We start from the raw sequence: 13,117 nt of genomic DNA on the forward strand, positions 1-13,117 counted from the left end.
AAGAAACTGTCCCAACAACACATAACAAGTGAAGAAACATTTATTTTAAAAAGTCTACTGAATCTCAGTAAGGGCAGTGAGAGTTCATGACACTTAAACCACAACCCACTTCCCTCTTCACCCCAGTGGAAAGTGAGGGAAACGCCACTCTGTGCAGTATGTGACCAAGGCTGAGAGCTCTGGAGTCCCCCTGCTTATACTGGTTTGTTTGAAACGGAATGTGGAGAAGTTCCTAAGGATGCTTTCGAAAACAATGGAGATGTGGGTGGTTAGCAGTTAAGGGGAGCCTAGGAGCTTGATTGGGCTTCCCTGGTGGCTCAGTCCACCTACAGTGCTGGAGACCTGGGTTCGATTCTTGGATTCAGAAGATCCCGGGAGAAGGGATAAGCTACCCACTCCAGTATTCATGGGGCTTCCCTGGTGGATCAGACGGTAAAGAATCCCTGGGTAGGCAAGATCCCCTGGAGGAGGGCATGGCCACCCACTCCAGTTATTCCTGCCTAGAGAATCCCACGGACAGAGGAGCCTGGTGGGTTACAGTCCATGGGGTCACAGAGAGTCAGACACGATTGAGTGACTCAGCACACACAGGAGTTTGATAAAGCAACAAACTCAGAAGGCCGTTGTGTTGCCAGAGCAAACCAGTGAAAGAGAGCCAGAGAGCGCCCACCTAGGGTTTAAAAAAAAAATTAGACTTTCAGTAAAAACTAGCAAGCTGGACACATATTTAATTTTGCTCCTTCTCAAAAACCTACTAAAATAACAATGTTATCTTACAAGACAAAGCTGCAAGGATGAGACTAGGACAGGAGGCCATTTTGGAAGCCAGAAAGCAGGATGGCTTTAACCTTCTCAACTTTAGTGAAAGCTACATGGAGTGGAACAAGACTTTCAAAATTATAAAGGCAAATTATTTTTAACCTAAAATTCTATATTCTTCTATATTTGATCAAATTTAAGAGTAGATAGAGAATAGATTGAAAAAAGCCTTTGATGCAGGAAATATGTGATCCAACATTGGAGAGAGGCAGGAAGAACCCCAGGATGATGGTGGTGAAATGAAATGCCAGGATGACAGACTGGAGCAGGCTCAAAGGCACTGGGGGAGATTATCCTGGGAGGAGATCAGACACCACGCATGTAAATTCCTTCAAAAGAGAAAAATACCATGCAGACGTCAGGGCTGGGTTAGAGTAGAGCACACAGAAAACCAAGGGAACAGACCGAGACATAAGGCGAGCAGCACCTGCAGAATAAGATAAACTTTCATGCAGGAGAGCAAAGGAAATCATCATTCTCCACCTGGCTCAGCTACTATACATGGTATTTCAGTTCAGTTCAGTTGTTCAGTTGCATCCGACTCTTTGCGACCCCATGAACCACAGCACACCAGGCCTCCTGTTCATCACCGACTCCCAGAGTTTATCCAAACTCATGTCCATTGAGTCAGTGATGCCATCCAACCATCTCATCCTCTGTTGTCCCCTTCTGCTCCAGCCTTCAATCTTTTGCAGCATTGGGGTCTTTTCCAAGGAGTCAGTTCTTTGCATCAGGTGGCCAAAGTATTGGAGTTTCAGCTTCAACATCAGTCCTTCCAATGAACACCCAGGACTGATCTCCTTTAGGATGGACTGGTTGGATCTCCTTGCAGTCAAGGGACTCCCGAGAGTCTTCTCCAACACCATAGTTCAAAAGCATCAATTCTTCGGCACTCAGCTTTCTTTATAGACCAACTCTCACATCCATACATGACCACTGGAAAAACCATAGCTTTGACTAGATGGACCTTTGTTGGCAAAGTAATGCCTCTGCTTTTTAATATGCCGTCTAGGTTGGTCATAACTTTCCATCCAAGGAGCAAGCGTCTTTTAATTTCATGGCTGCAGTCACCATCTGCAGTGATTTTGGAGCCCCCCAAAATAAAATCTGTCACTGTTTCCACTGTTTCCCCATCTATTTGCCATGAAGTGATGGGACCAGATGCCATGATCTTCGTTTTCTGAATGTTGAGTTTTAAGCCAACTTTTTCACTCTCCTCTTTCACTTTCATCAAGAGGCTCTTTAGTTGTTCTTCACTTTCTGCCATAAGGGTGGTATCATCTGCATATCTGAGATTATTGACATATGGTATTTACATAGTTACAATATTGTAGACACTAAGTATCAGTTTAGACAAATAATGACCAATTTGAAAGAGGGAATGAGGACTTGTACTTGTGGAACAGGAGTGAGGAGGAAGAAAGCTATGTATAAAAATTATGCTTGAAACTGAAGAACCCAGTCGTACCATTACAAGCATGTTACATACAGAACTGAATGTAAATGTAAACGTAAATACCTAGAGAATCAGGTAAAATAGGTGAGGTGCTTACCCTGAAGAAGAAGGGGATAATGTGGGACTACTGTTTTCCATAACAAGCTTAACAAACTCTTGACTCTAAAAACTGTGTGCATTCTAACTTCAAATAAAAATTTTAAATGTATACTTCTATCTCTCCTATTCTATGTCACTTCATTCACCAGTGTTCAATTTTCATGACTAGTTTATACTAGTACAAAAGAATTAATTTTGTCTCTGCCTTGAAGGCATTACTATGAAGGCTATGAAGACATTCAGAAATCCTTTTAATAATAACAGTTATCATTACTGTGTGCCCAGTACTGTACTAAGAACCTTGATGCATAATCTCCAATTTCCACAACAGCCAGGCAAAGTAGGTATTGTTTCCATTCTATAGATGAGAAACTGATGCTCAGAGATGTTAAATAATTCGTTAATCTGCAGCACAGCTCCCTGATCTGAAGGTTTCTGTTCTTTTCATTAGATCACATCACCTCTTTCTAGGGTTTGACTTTAAAGAAAATAAAAAGGGGGGAAAGAAATGCAACAGTTCTAAGAAGTCCTTTGCAGGAAGGACAGGGAGGGGAAGAGGAACCCTGAAAGATTCAGCAATATTACTAGGTAGCTGTCTACTGACTTAACCGAGCTTAACCCCAAATCGGAATTTCCAGCTGGTCATGTGAGCACAGAAAGCAATTTTTAAACTCTGGCTAGGAGCCCCTATGATTACAAAAATAAGAGCTCCATTCTGCTCTTATTTTGAAAGGAGATGTTCCAGCTGCTCTAGCATGGGCCTAAACACCCTGGTGAGGAGGCTAAGAAGACACGGTTTTGTGTCCAGGGACCCCCAGTCATCCTACAAAGCTGATTTCTGAAAAGGCAAGGACAGAGGCATAGGTGCTTCCCCAAGGTGAGCAGGGTCTGGGATCTTGGACTAGTCCATCTTGAGGGTCCCTTCTGATTAACATTCTAGGTTTTGTTTATCTTGGTTTAAAACATGAGGAGTTTTGAAAGCGTCTTGGCCAGTCTCCTCTCTGGAATCCTTGTGTGTTATCATCCAGACACTTACCTGGCTATTTAGGTCTGCTGGCTGGTTGGCTCAGGCGCGGGTAAAGTGCCCGGCTTGGAGAGGAGCAATGTTGTTTACATTCTTTCTTTCTGAAAAGTCACAAGCCACCGGCAAGAAATGAAAGTGAAATCAGGGGACAGTGTCATCAGTCAGCAGAAATGTGCCAAAGTTCAGAGAGCTGTTTACTTAGGCACGACGTGCCTGCCAGCCAGTCATAAGGCCGGGGCTGCATTGATCTGCCGGCCCCTCTCCACTGGCCTGGATTCTGGAGCCTGGACCCTAGGAAGCCAGCGAGAGAGAAGAATCCACCGAACCCGATTTCCTGCTCCTCCTCTTGAAGAGCGCTTTGTGCGTTCTGCATCTTCTTTTCGGTAAGTACCTGCCTTGTGTGCCCAACAGCTCGCCCAGATGCCTGCTGCTCTGAAGACAAGTGGGCTTTCCTCTCAGACCCTGCATTCTAGCCACGGACCCGGGAAAATAACCGGCAGTCAGGGTCTGAGGACCACTGCCCCACCCCCACAGATGACCCACCTCCATGAGCTCAGCTCTCCCCACCTCCTTCCCCCTACTCCCTTCAGCATCAGCCTGTGGGCCTGTGGCCTCTAGAGTGGTGCAGGTAATGCCAGTATGACTGGTTAGAAATGCAGAGGACAGCGATGGGCAGTGGGATTTTGCACTGAGTCTATACAAATAGTCTATGGCGCATGAAGTGGAAATAGGCGGTCAAACAAAGGCAGATCACAGACTTGCAGCAGCTGAACAGGAATACCATGAGTCCTCCTGAAAATACACACTGTGGACTGTCAGAAAAACCTGTGCTCTCGACTCAGAAAGAAGACAGTAGGGTCTAAGAGATTTTTAGATCTGGTGTTATTGGACTACATTGCTTTTCACAACTTGGTGGAAATTCACGGTGGGATTTGATTCTGTTGGTGCAGATGTTTCCCCTATAATTTCCAGTTAGCTTCTTCACCTGTAAAATCAAATGCTCCTTGGGAAAAGATAAACACATATGTATTTGGGATTGTCTCTCCTTCCTCCCTCATGACAACTGAAGTGCGTTTTTCAGTATCTTCTTCCTAAACCTCATCTCTCCCACACTTCTGAATCCGTGCCTATGACAGCCTCCTTTTGATTTTGCACATCCCCCTTTCTCAACACTCTTTCCAGCCAACCCACCTGCTTTATCTAATCACTACCACTGTTTTCTAAATTTCACTTTTACATAAATAGAACACATGACTCTGGAAGTATTTTTAATGCGAAAAGAAAAGAACTCTTGCCCATAATGCCCAGAGATATCAAAACTAACATCATACATTTTAGAACATTGCCTTAGTATCTTTCTTGCGGTCACACTGTATAGTGTGATTTTAGACCTGGTTTTTCTAAAGGCTACATACAGTTTCATTATCTTGATATGTCATAATTTGATTCTAATGTTGCTTCTCATTTTTGGCTAAAGTAATACTATGATAAACATCCCTGTATATAAATCACTGATGGCATTTCTGATTGCTGCCTTACTCATAAGGGGAATTAATTGCCCAAAGGGGTATGATGATTTTTAGTGTTTTTAGTGCGTTTTGCTCTACTGCCTCCCAGAAAGTTTGTAACAATTTTCACATCCACTGTTATTCTATGAAGATGTCAGTTTTATTGCACTCTTGGTATCAAGTGTTTTTATCAGCAGTTTTGATAGGGAAACTCAAAGACTATTTGGCATATCTTTGATTATATTACTTGAGGTGTAGATTTTTTTTTTCATGTTAGTTAATGTGACAGAGTGATTTACAATAAGAAATAGATGTTCCATCTCTGCCCCCATTTCTGGCACAGAGCTCCTAAAATCCTTGGCATTTCTTAAGTGATAATAGAGGTAAAGGTGCTTTTGTTTTTCTTTTTTAATTCACTACAAACCCTTTTCAACCACCTCTGAGTTTATGTTAATGACTCAACTTTTGGAAAGTCCCTAAGGAGAGGAGCTGGTTGCCAGGGAAAACAACCACATATTTAAAGGGTTGGAACCTTCAGCCCCAACTTCCAGGGAGGTGAGACGGGGTGGAAATAAGAGTATGTCATCAATGGGCCAATGATTCCATTGATCACACCTGAGTAATGAAACCTCCATAAAACATCCCTAAAGGACAGGGTTCAAGGGCTTCTGGGCTGGTGGACGCATGGAGGCACCGGGAGGATGAAAGGCCTAGGCAGAGCATGGCAGCTCCACGACCCCTCCCTCCCCATCCTCTGCCCCATGCGTCTTCTGGGTGGCTGCTCCTGGGCTGTGTCCTTTTAAGCTGAACCAGTACTCTAATAAGGTAGACTACTGGCCCAAGTTCTGTGAGCCGCTCTAGTAAATTAATCAGACCCAAGGAGGGTGATATGGGGACCTCCAAGCTGTCGCTGGTTGGTCAGAAGCACTGGTGATGACACAGGCTTATGACTGGGGGCACTGTGCCCTCAGCCTTGGGAGGTGCTACCTCCAGGTAGACAGAGTCAGAATGGAACTACAGGACATCCAGGCGTCGCAGAGAATTCCTGGTGGCGGAGAAACTCTCGCACGTCTGGTGGAGGATATTAATAAGGAAAAAAGAGGTTTTTGCAGTTAACTACTTTGCATTCCTTCTCAGGTGAAATATCTCTTCATGTGCCTCGTCCATTTTCACAAGGATTAAATGTTTTTTAACTTTTTGGCATAAACATTTTTTTATATTAGGTATATTAACCATCCATATTGGTAGCAAATATTTTTCCATGCTCACTGACTTGTAATTTTGTGTTTCTGTTGTATATTTTCCCGGTTAAATCCGTACCATTTTTCCTTTGTAGTTTCAACTGCTTTTAAGCTCAGAGCATTCTTTTTTCATTCATAAATCAAATATCTACTTCTTTCTAGATCTTTTTTATTTTGTCTGCTTGTTCCTTACAGCTCACTACTGGGTCCATGTGAAATTTATTTTGGTATGTGGAGGGAGATGAGGCCCTAAAATGGTTTTAACTAATTGCTTCAGCATTAGTTAAAGGAAAGCCCTTCCTTCCACTGAATTATAATGCCACTCTTATTGGTGTATTAAGAGTGTGTTCATAGGCATGGCTTTTCTGATCGTCTGCTCTCTGAGCCGGCCGTCCAGTCCCTGTCCATCCTCTTCTGTTGAATTCACTTCCCCCTCAGTTGCTTCTGCCTGGGAGCTGGGCACTGCAGTGACCTCAGTGATCAGTCTACCTTTGGTCTTTCCAGCAAATTGCATCTTCAAGTAATGTAATATATAACAAGTATCTTTGGAGGTTTAATCCTCAAAAGCATGCATAGTAGGTTCTATAGAAACTGAGACACTTTATTCTGCACCCCTGGACTCACACCTTAGTTTTCTCAGCCCTGTCAAAAGGACAAACCTGAAACAATTTAGTAGCTGCTTGACTCATTCCTTCACTCATGGGAAAACAAGCCACAGATCAAGGGAGCACAGCACCTCAGGAGCAGGGGAGCACCCTTCCTAGGGATCTGGGGCAAGAGCGAGTCCCACAGAGCACTGGAAGAGGTCTTATGACTTGTAAGGACACTCTGACCTCGTAGCCAGCAGGCCCTGCTTCCTAGGGAAGGTGAACTGGCTAAGGCTGCTGGAGGGCTGTGAGTGGTGTATGTTAGGGTTCCTTGACAGGAGTTTCTCACGCAGGCTGACTTGGGTTTAGATTTGTGACCTGGGCCAGGCCACTGGTGCCACCTCATTTTATGAGCCTCAATACACAAATGAACTTTATCAGCCAAGACCTGTGGGCTTTGGGAGGAGATCCCCGGATCTTCTGTGAGGACACAGACCTACTGCCTACTCAGCAACAGGAGGGAGATGGAGGTCTGACAGCAGAGACCCTGGCAGAGCAGAGAACACACAGGAGCCGCAACGTCAGCCCTTCCCAAGCATCCCACCCACCGGCAAGCACCAGGCCTCAGTCAGCGCCCCTCCACGAGTGACCAGGGGAAGACCCACTTTCTGAGGGATGGAGCGGGAGGGCCCAGTGCATGTGCAGCTCAGTTTGTCTGCGACTGGCTGAGTTATCTTGCTTGAGTTATGAAGCCATTTTATGTGCGTTACAGGCTCCAGGTGAGAGGCACACCCTTCTGTGTGGGGATGGAGGGCAAGTCCTAGAAGACTTGGTTCCCTCCGGCCAACTCGCAAAATACGTCTGGCAAAACTGAAGGACTAAGGCTTAGTGACGGTCTATCAGTCTTCACCTCCTCCTCCTCCTCCTTCCTCCTGACTGCTGGGGGCAAACTGCGATCACTAGCTTTAGGGCAGGGCTTCCAGGCAGGACTGCCAGAGACAAGGCCCAGCACTGCTCCCACCCCATCGGGAGTTCTCCACACCCCCAGCCCCACCGCCTGGGACACGTGCCTCAGGTTCGGGGAGCAGGGGCTTGAGGTGATGAAGCAGTGCCTGGTGAGGACGTAATCCACACCTCTCACCCTGGCCTCCGAGGCCCCAGGGACCCGGGTGCACTCGCCCGCCCAGGCTCATCCTGTCCCCCTGGTCGGCGGGCTGCCACCCTACCCCCAGTCTGCTCCTCTCCCAACGCGGTATCTCTAACCAGTGCCCCCTCCTTCTGGAAGACTCTTTGCCTGGCTCTTTCAACAGCCCTCAGGCTTCAGATCGGATGCCCGCCTCGCGCACAGGCACCACCACCCCCCCCGGCCCTCCCCTGGAGGCTCATCGCTTCCTGCTGCCAGGCTCTCTGTTTCACTCCATCCTGTTTATCTGCTTTCCCAAATCGCTTCAAAACTTAGCATTATCTTTGTGAAAACATGTGCTTGGTGTCTGGTGCCCCAGCTGACTGCCCGGGGCCTGTGACTCAGGGGACCGTCCCGTGTGTGTGACCCCGGGGGCCACAGGATGGCCTGGTCAGTACAGGGGGGACAGTGACTCCGGGCAAGTGCAGGAGGCAGAGAGGACAGGAGCAGCACAATCCAGAGGGGCGACTGAGGGACCTCCCCGGAGCCCCAGCAGTTGAGACCGACTTCCAATGCAGGAGGCGTGGATTTGATCCCTGGTCAGGAAACTAAGGAGTCCCACAGGCCACAGGCTAGGGCCCAAAAGTTTTAAACAAGAGTGACAGCCAAAGGCAGTCACTGGTTTCCAGTACTGTTATCTGTCTTCAAACTCTCCTTTAGGTCCTGTGAATCTTTTCAAGATTTTTTTTTTCCTGATGTGACCATTTTTAGTCTTTATTGAATTTGTTACAATATTACTTCTGTTTTTATGTTTTGGTCCCTGTGGGATCTTAGCGCCCCAACCAGGTATCGAACTTGCACCCCCTGCATTGGAAGGCAAAGTCTTAACCACTGGACCGCCAGGGAAGTTCCTGGGTCCTGTGAATCTTAGCCTCTTGGAAACTGCACTGTGAAGTCCTCCCAATAAAAACCAAACAAGAATGGGTCCCAAGGTGCAGGCACTTCCTCATTTTTAAGGATTTTTTTCCCCCCACTAAAAACATTTTTTTGACCTTTGTTCAGCTGGATAATCTGCTTGCCAGCAGGGCTAATGAGCAACAAAGCAACTGCACCAACAGCGAGTTAATATTAATGGAGCCGCTGAGACAGTCTATCCCGGTGGCTCGCCGGAGGCGGAGGGCCAGCGGGCGCTCCACTCTGCAGTCTCATGGTGTAGTCATGTTTCTGCTGGCCGAGCTGCTTTATTTACATGGAAAAATTAAATAAATCCAGACGTCACGGCGTTCCATAAAAAGCCACTGTTGGTCCGGCTGTCCATGCAGCCTCTGAAACCCGGGTGCTGGTGCCGTCTTAACACACTCAGGCAACACTTCTGTGGCCTCGTTTTCAGAAGTAAGAACCTGGGCTCACATTTCTGCTGGAGGAAATATGACACGTTTCCCTTCCTTCTTCCCTTTTTGTTTGCTTCTGTCAGGAGCCACACCCAAACCATGAACACACTGGTCCCCAGTGGTGCGCAGCCAGACACGCTCCCGTCAGGGCCGGAGCCTCCTCTGGCAAGCCGGCTCTCTCCTCCACCAGACTCTGTTTCTCTGACTTTCTTCTGCTCGCGTTTTCTCCCCTGGACTCCACTGCCTCTCTGTTCCCGCTGCAGCCCCACCCTCCGCCTCTCCTGGCTCTTCTCTGTCTCCCCTGCCCCCCTGAACCACTGCCTCCTGGGCAGCACCATGGCAGGCACCAGTCCACTTGTACGGATCTAATTAGCTCCTTTCAGTCTCACAACAACCCCCAGGAACAGGCCAGCAGGTGCTGTGAGAGCAGGGACATTGGCACGGGCAAGCCTGTGGAATGCTCAAGGTCATATGCTGTGAGTGACAGGATAGGGCCTGAACCCAGCTGGTCTGGCACTAAGGTCCACGCACTTGATCGCCACATCCCTAACCCCATCCCGGAGCCATCGGCGTCAGACACCAGTGAGGCCAGGCCCTCCGGGGACACTCTGGTCGTGAACACCAGCCCTAGCATCTCCCCCAGAACTCACTTCTCTGAGCCTCAACTTCCTCTCCACGATGATAATAATTTAAGTAATACTTACTAGGTAATGTTCCCCAGGCTGCACATAAATCATCTCATTTAATTTCCACAACATCTACAAAACACGTCCTATTTTTATACTCATTTTCCAGATGAGAAACCTAGGCAGAGAGACGTTCACGTAGCTAGTCAATAGCAGAGCAGGGATCTGAACCCCGGACACACAGCTTCAACATCGATGCTCAGCCGCACTGCTCCACAGCTTCCCCACCGTGCTAGATGAAAATGCCAGGGTGTCTGCCCATTATAGATGTGAGCGTGAGAGGGGAGGACGCGTGCGGGGGCCCGGCCTGGGGAGGCAGAGCTCAGGCTCTTACAGTGATTTCACAGTCCTGCCCGACAGGCTGCACCAGCCTCGCCTGGGGAAGGTACTGAGCCTCACGAAGCCTCCATTTTTCGTGGAACATGGACGTGATAATGTAAATGTGTTCCCACAGTGAACTTAACACTGGACTGGCACAGAGTAAACACACAGAAAGATTCTGAGTTTAGTATTTAATCATTAAGTCCTCAGTCAAGCTAGATTCCTGCTCAGACACACCTTCCAGTGATCACAAAGACTTCTCGAAGCAAGTTCTGCCCTTATGGTCCCCTACAGCTTTCTTAAGTCATTAATGAGAAAAAAAGCCCGGGAGATGAATTTGTAGCCCATAACAACCGAAAGACCCACTCGTTTTTCTTTGGAGCTTCTGTTCCACAAAACTTGCAAGCTCTATAGCGTCCGATGGCAGCAAAATGCTAACACCCAGGTTTTACCAGGCAGTTCTCAGGGCCGTGGCAGCAACCGGTCCACAGCCTCAGCTGCCAATCACGCGGCAGTCTGTCCTTGCCGGTGGCCTCACGTCCAACCCCTGAAACTACAGGCTCACACGCATCTGAGAAAGGGGGAATAAGCTTGAGGAAAATGACATTTAGGAAATGGGAAGAAGAAAAAAAATAAACAGAGAAGGACCTGAAGGAAGAGAGCCAGGACAGACAAGTAGGTCAAACAAACCAGAGGGAGGCATTTACGAAGCTCTGTGGGCCACGGCTGCGCGTTCACGCTGCACTCAGAGGTTGCTTGGTGGGTGTTCACAGATGCGCCAGGGAGTGTTGGGGGCGTAACAGGTAAAGACGGATTCTGACAGAGACAGACGGTCATAGACTTTTGTCTAATTGGCATAATGTAAAATTCCTTACCCTCATGACGTTTACATTCTATTGAGGGCTGTAGGCGGAAGGCAACACAAAGTATTTAGGATGTTAAGACGGTGGGAAATGCTACTGAGGGAGAGCAGGGTGCCGTGGAGGAGCCGTCACAGGTTCAAGATGCCAGCCAGGGACGGCGTCACTGAGCAAAGGATCTCTGAGCAGAGACCTCAAGGGAGGCAGCAGACACGTGACAACAGGGGAACACCCCGGGGAGGGGAGGCCAGCACAGAGGCCCGAGCTCGTCTGAAGGTTCGGAGGACGCTCAAGGAAGCCGACGTGGAGCTGCGGGAGGGGCTGGAGAGAGGAATAAGGGGAGAGGGTGGTCCAGGGGCGACTGGGGCACTAACTGCCCTGTGGAGCCCTGTTCCCGAGGAAGCAGGAAGAAGGCCACATTACTGCAGACGTCGTCCCGGGCGTGGACACCCAAGCTCCAGGACACAGCATGCCAGCCGGGCACAGCACACTGTCTGTCCCCGGCCCAGGAACTCAGGCATTCCAGTCCCGTCCCCACCCTCTGGGACTGAAGGGCACACTTGTAGACACTTGCCAGCCTCTCCCATGGGCACCTAGAGGGCTTATTAAACACTTCATGGATGAAGGAGAATTTCCCGCTGGCGGCCTCTGATGTAAGGGACAGTGCAAGGGGCCCCCAGGACGCGTCACTTGGGACAGACATACAGGTGGTGAACTTGAGCAAATGGCGGGAAACTAAATAAGGCCCAACTGTACATACAAAGTCTTGCTACCGAATATCATCAGACCCTCAGGCAGGAAGAATGAATTGAAAAAAAAACAGAATGACATGAGTGACTACAGGGGTGGGAGGGTATTTTTGCTAAGTCAGGGTAGACAGGGAGTTGTGTGGGCATCTCACATGTTGGGACAGATGGAAATGGAATATGTGAAACCATGACTAGAGCAGTGACAAACTGTTTTTAGTGCCTAAGTCACTGCCATCCCACGGACTGTAGCCCACCAGGCACTCGGTCCATGGAATTTTCCAGGCAAGATTACCGAAGTGGGTTGCCATTTCCTCCTCCAGGGGATCTTCCCGACCCAAGGATCAAATCCCCATCTCCTGCACTGGCAGGCGGGTTCTTCACCACTGAGCCACCAGGGAAGGCCCGGTGACAATCCAAAGTTATAAATAACTGCATGATCAGTATTTGTATACAAGGCACATAACGATTAAGCTGGCAGATATCCTGGCATACAAGAAAGTGTCTGGGAGCTGGAGATTGTAGCCACAGACCTCCTCTGTAACAGAAGGTCGATGGGCAGTTTGGAAAGTCCGTTCTGACTCTGGAAACTAGAGAGAGCATGCGCTAGGCCTCCGGCCATCTGAAGTAAACAAAGCAGTGTCGGTGGCAACAGCCGGCCTCCCTGCTCGGTCAGCCCTTCTCAAGTGTTCCTTACAGTCAGGGGAGAGGCCAGGGATGGACCCATGCTGGGAAAAGCTCCCTGGGCACCGCTCTCTGCCAGGCGTCCTGCAGTCAGGGCATGGGCTGCCAGAGGGACTGGCAGGGTGGCAACCTGCTGGGGCGCTAATCCTTCCTGGCTTGACCTCAGGAAGGTTTTGCTCTTTTAACACGAAAAGTAGCAAGAACCTAATTTAGAAGACCGGGACCCTATGTCTGTGCCTCTTCCAACCATCATCCTATTGATGTGAAAACTTCAGGGGTGCTTAAACTGAAAAAAAAAAAAAAAAAAACACAAAGTGCCTCAGATGAGTAGTCTGAGAGTATTTTCCTTCTGGTGACAAACGTGAAGCCACACACTTTTACTGAGTCCAGACTTGTGTCTTGGTTCAGGGACCCCACTGCCACAAAAGGGTTATGCTTTATGATGACCGTTACAATAGCAAAATGCTAGCAGCCTTTATTTATAAAGAGATCACATACACTGACAAACAAAAACCAAAACTAAAAACGACAGGAAAAAAAAAAGGAACTGACAGCATTCCACCCCCAACTAG

At 48.2% G+C, this 13,117-nt stretch overlaps 1 protein-coding gene across 1 annotated transcript in view; it reads left to right on the plus strand.

Moving 5' to 3' along the window:
* The first annotated feature begins 3,066 nt into the window (after nt 1–3,066).
* The window catches only part of TMEM140 (transmembrane protein 140), a 14,423-nt gene continuing 4,372 nt past the window's right edge, over nt 3,067–13,117 (plus strand). Inside the window, exons 1-2 of the mRNA XM_040260923.1 lie at nt 3,067–3,251; nt 3,508–3,781. The gene's annotated coding sequence lies outside the window, so the exon portion shown is untranslated. The remainder of the gene's footprint in view (nt 3,252–3,507; nt 3,782–13,117) is intronic.

The sequence above is a fragment of the Oryx dammah genome, unplaced genomic scaffold (assembly GCF_014754425.2).
Source record: "Oryx dammah isolate SB20612 unplaced genomic scaffold, SCBI_Odam_1.1 HiC_scaffold_18, whole genome shotgun sequence".
Classification (NCBI taxonomy): domain Eukaryota; kingdom Metazoa; phylum Chordata; class Mammalia; order Artiodactyla; family Bovidae; genus Oryx; species Oryx dammah.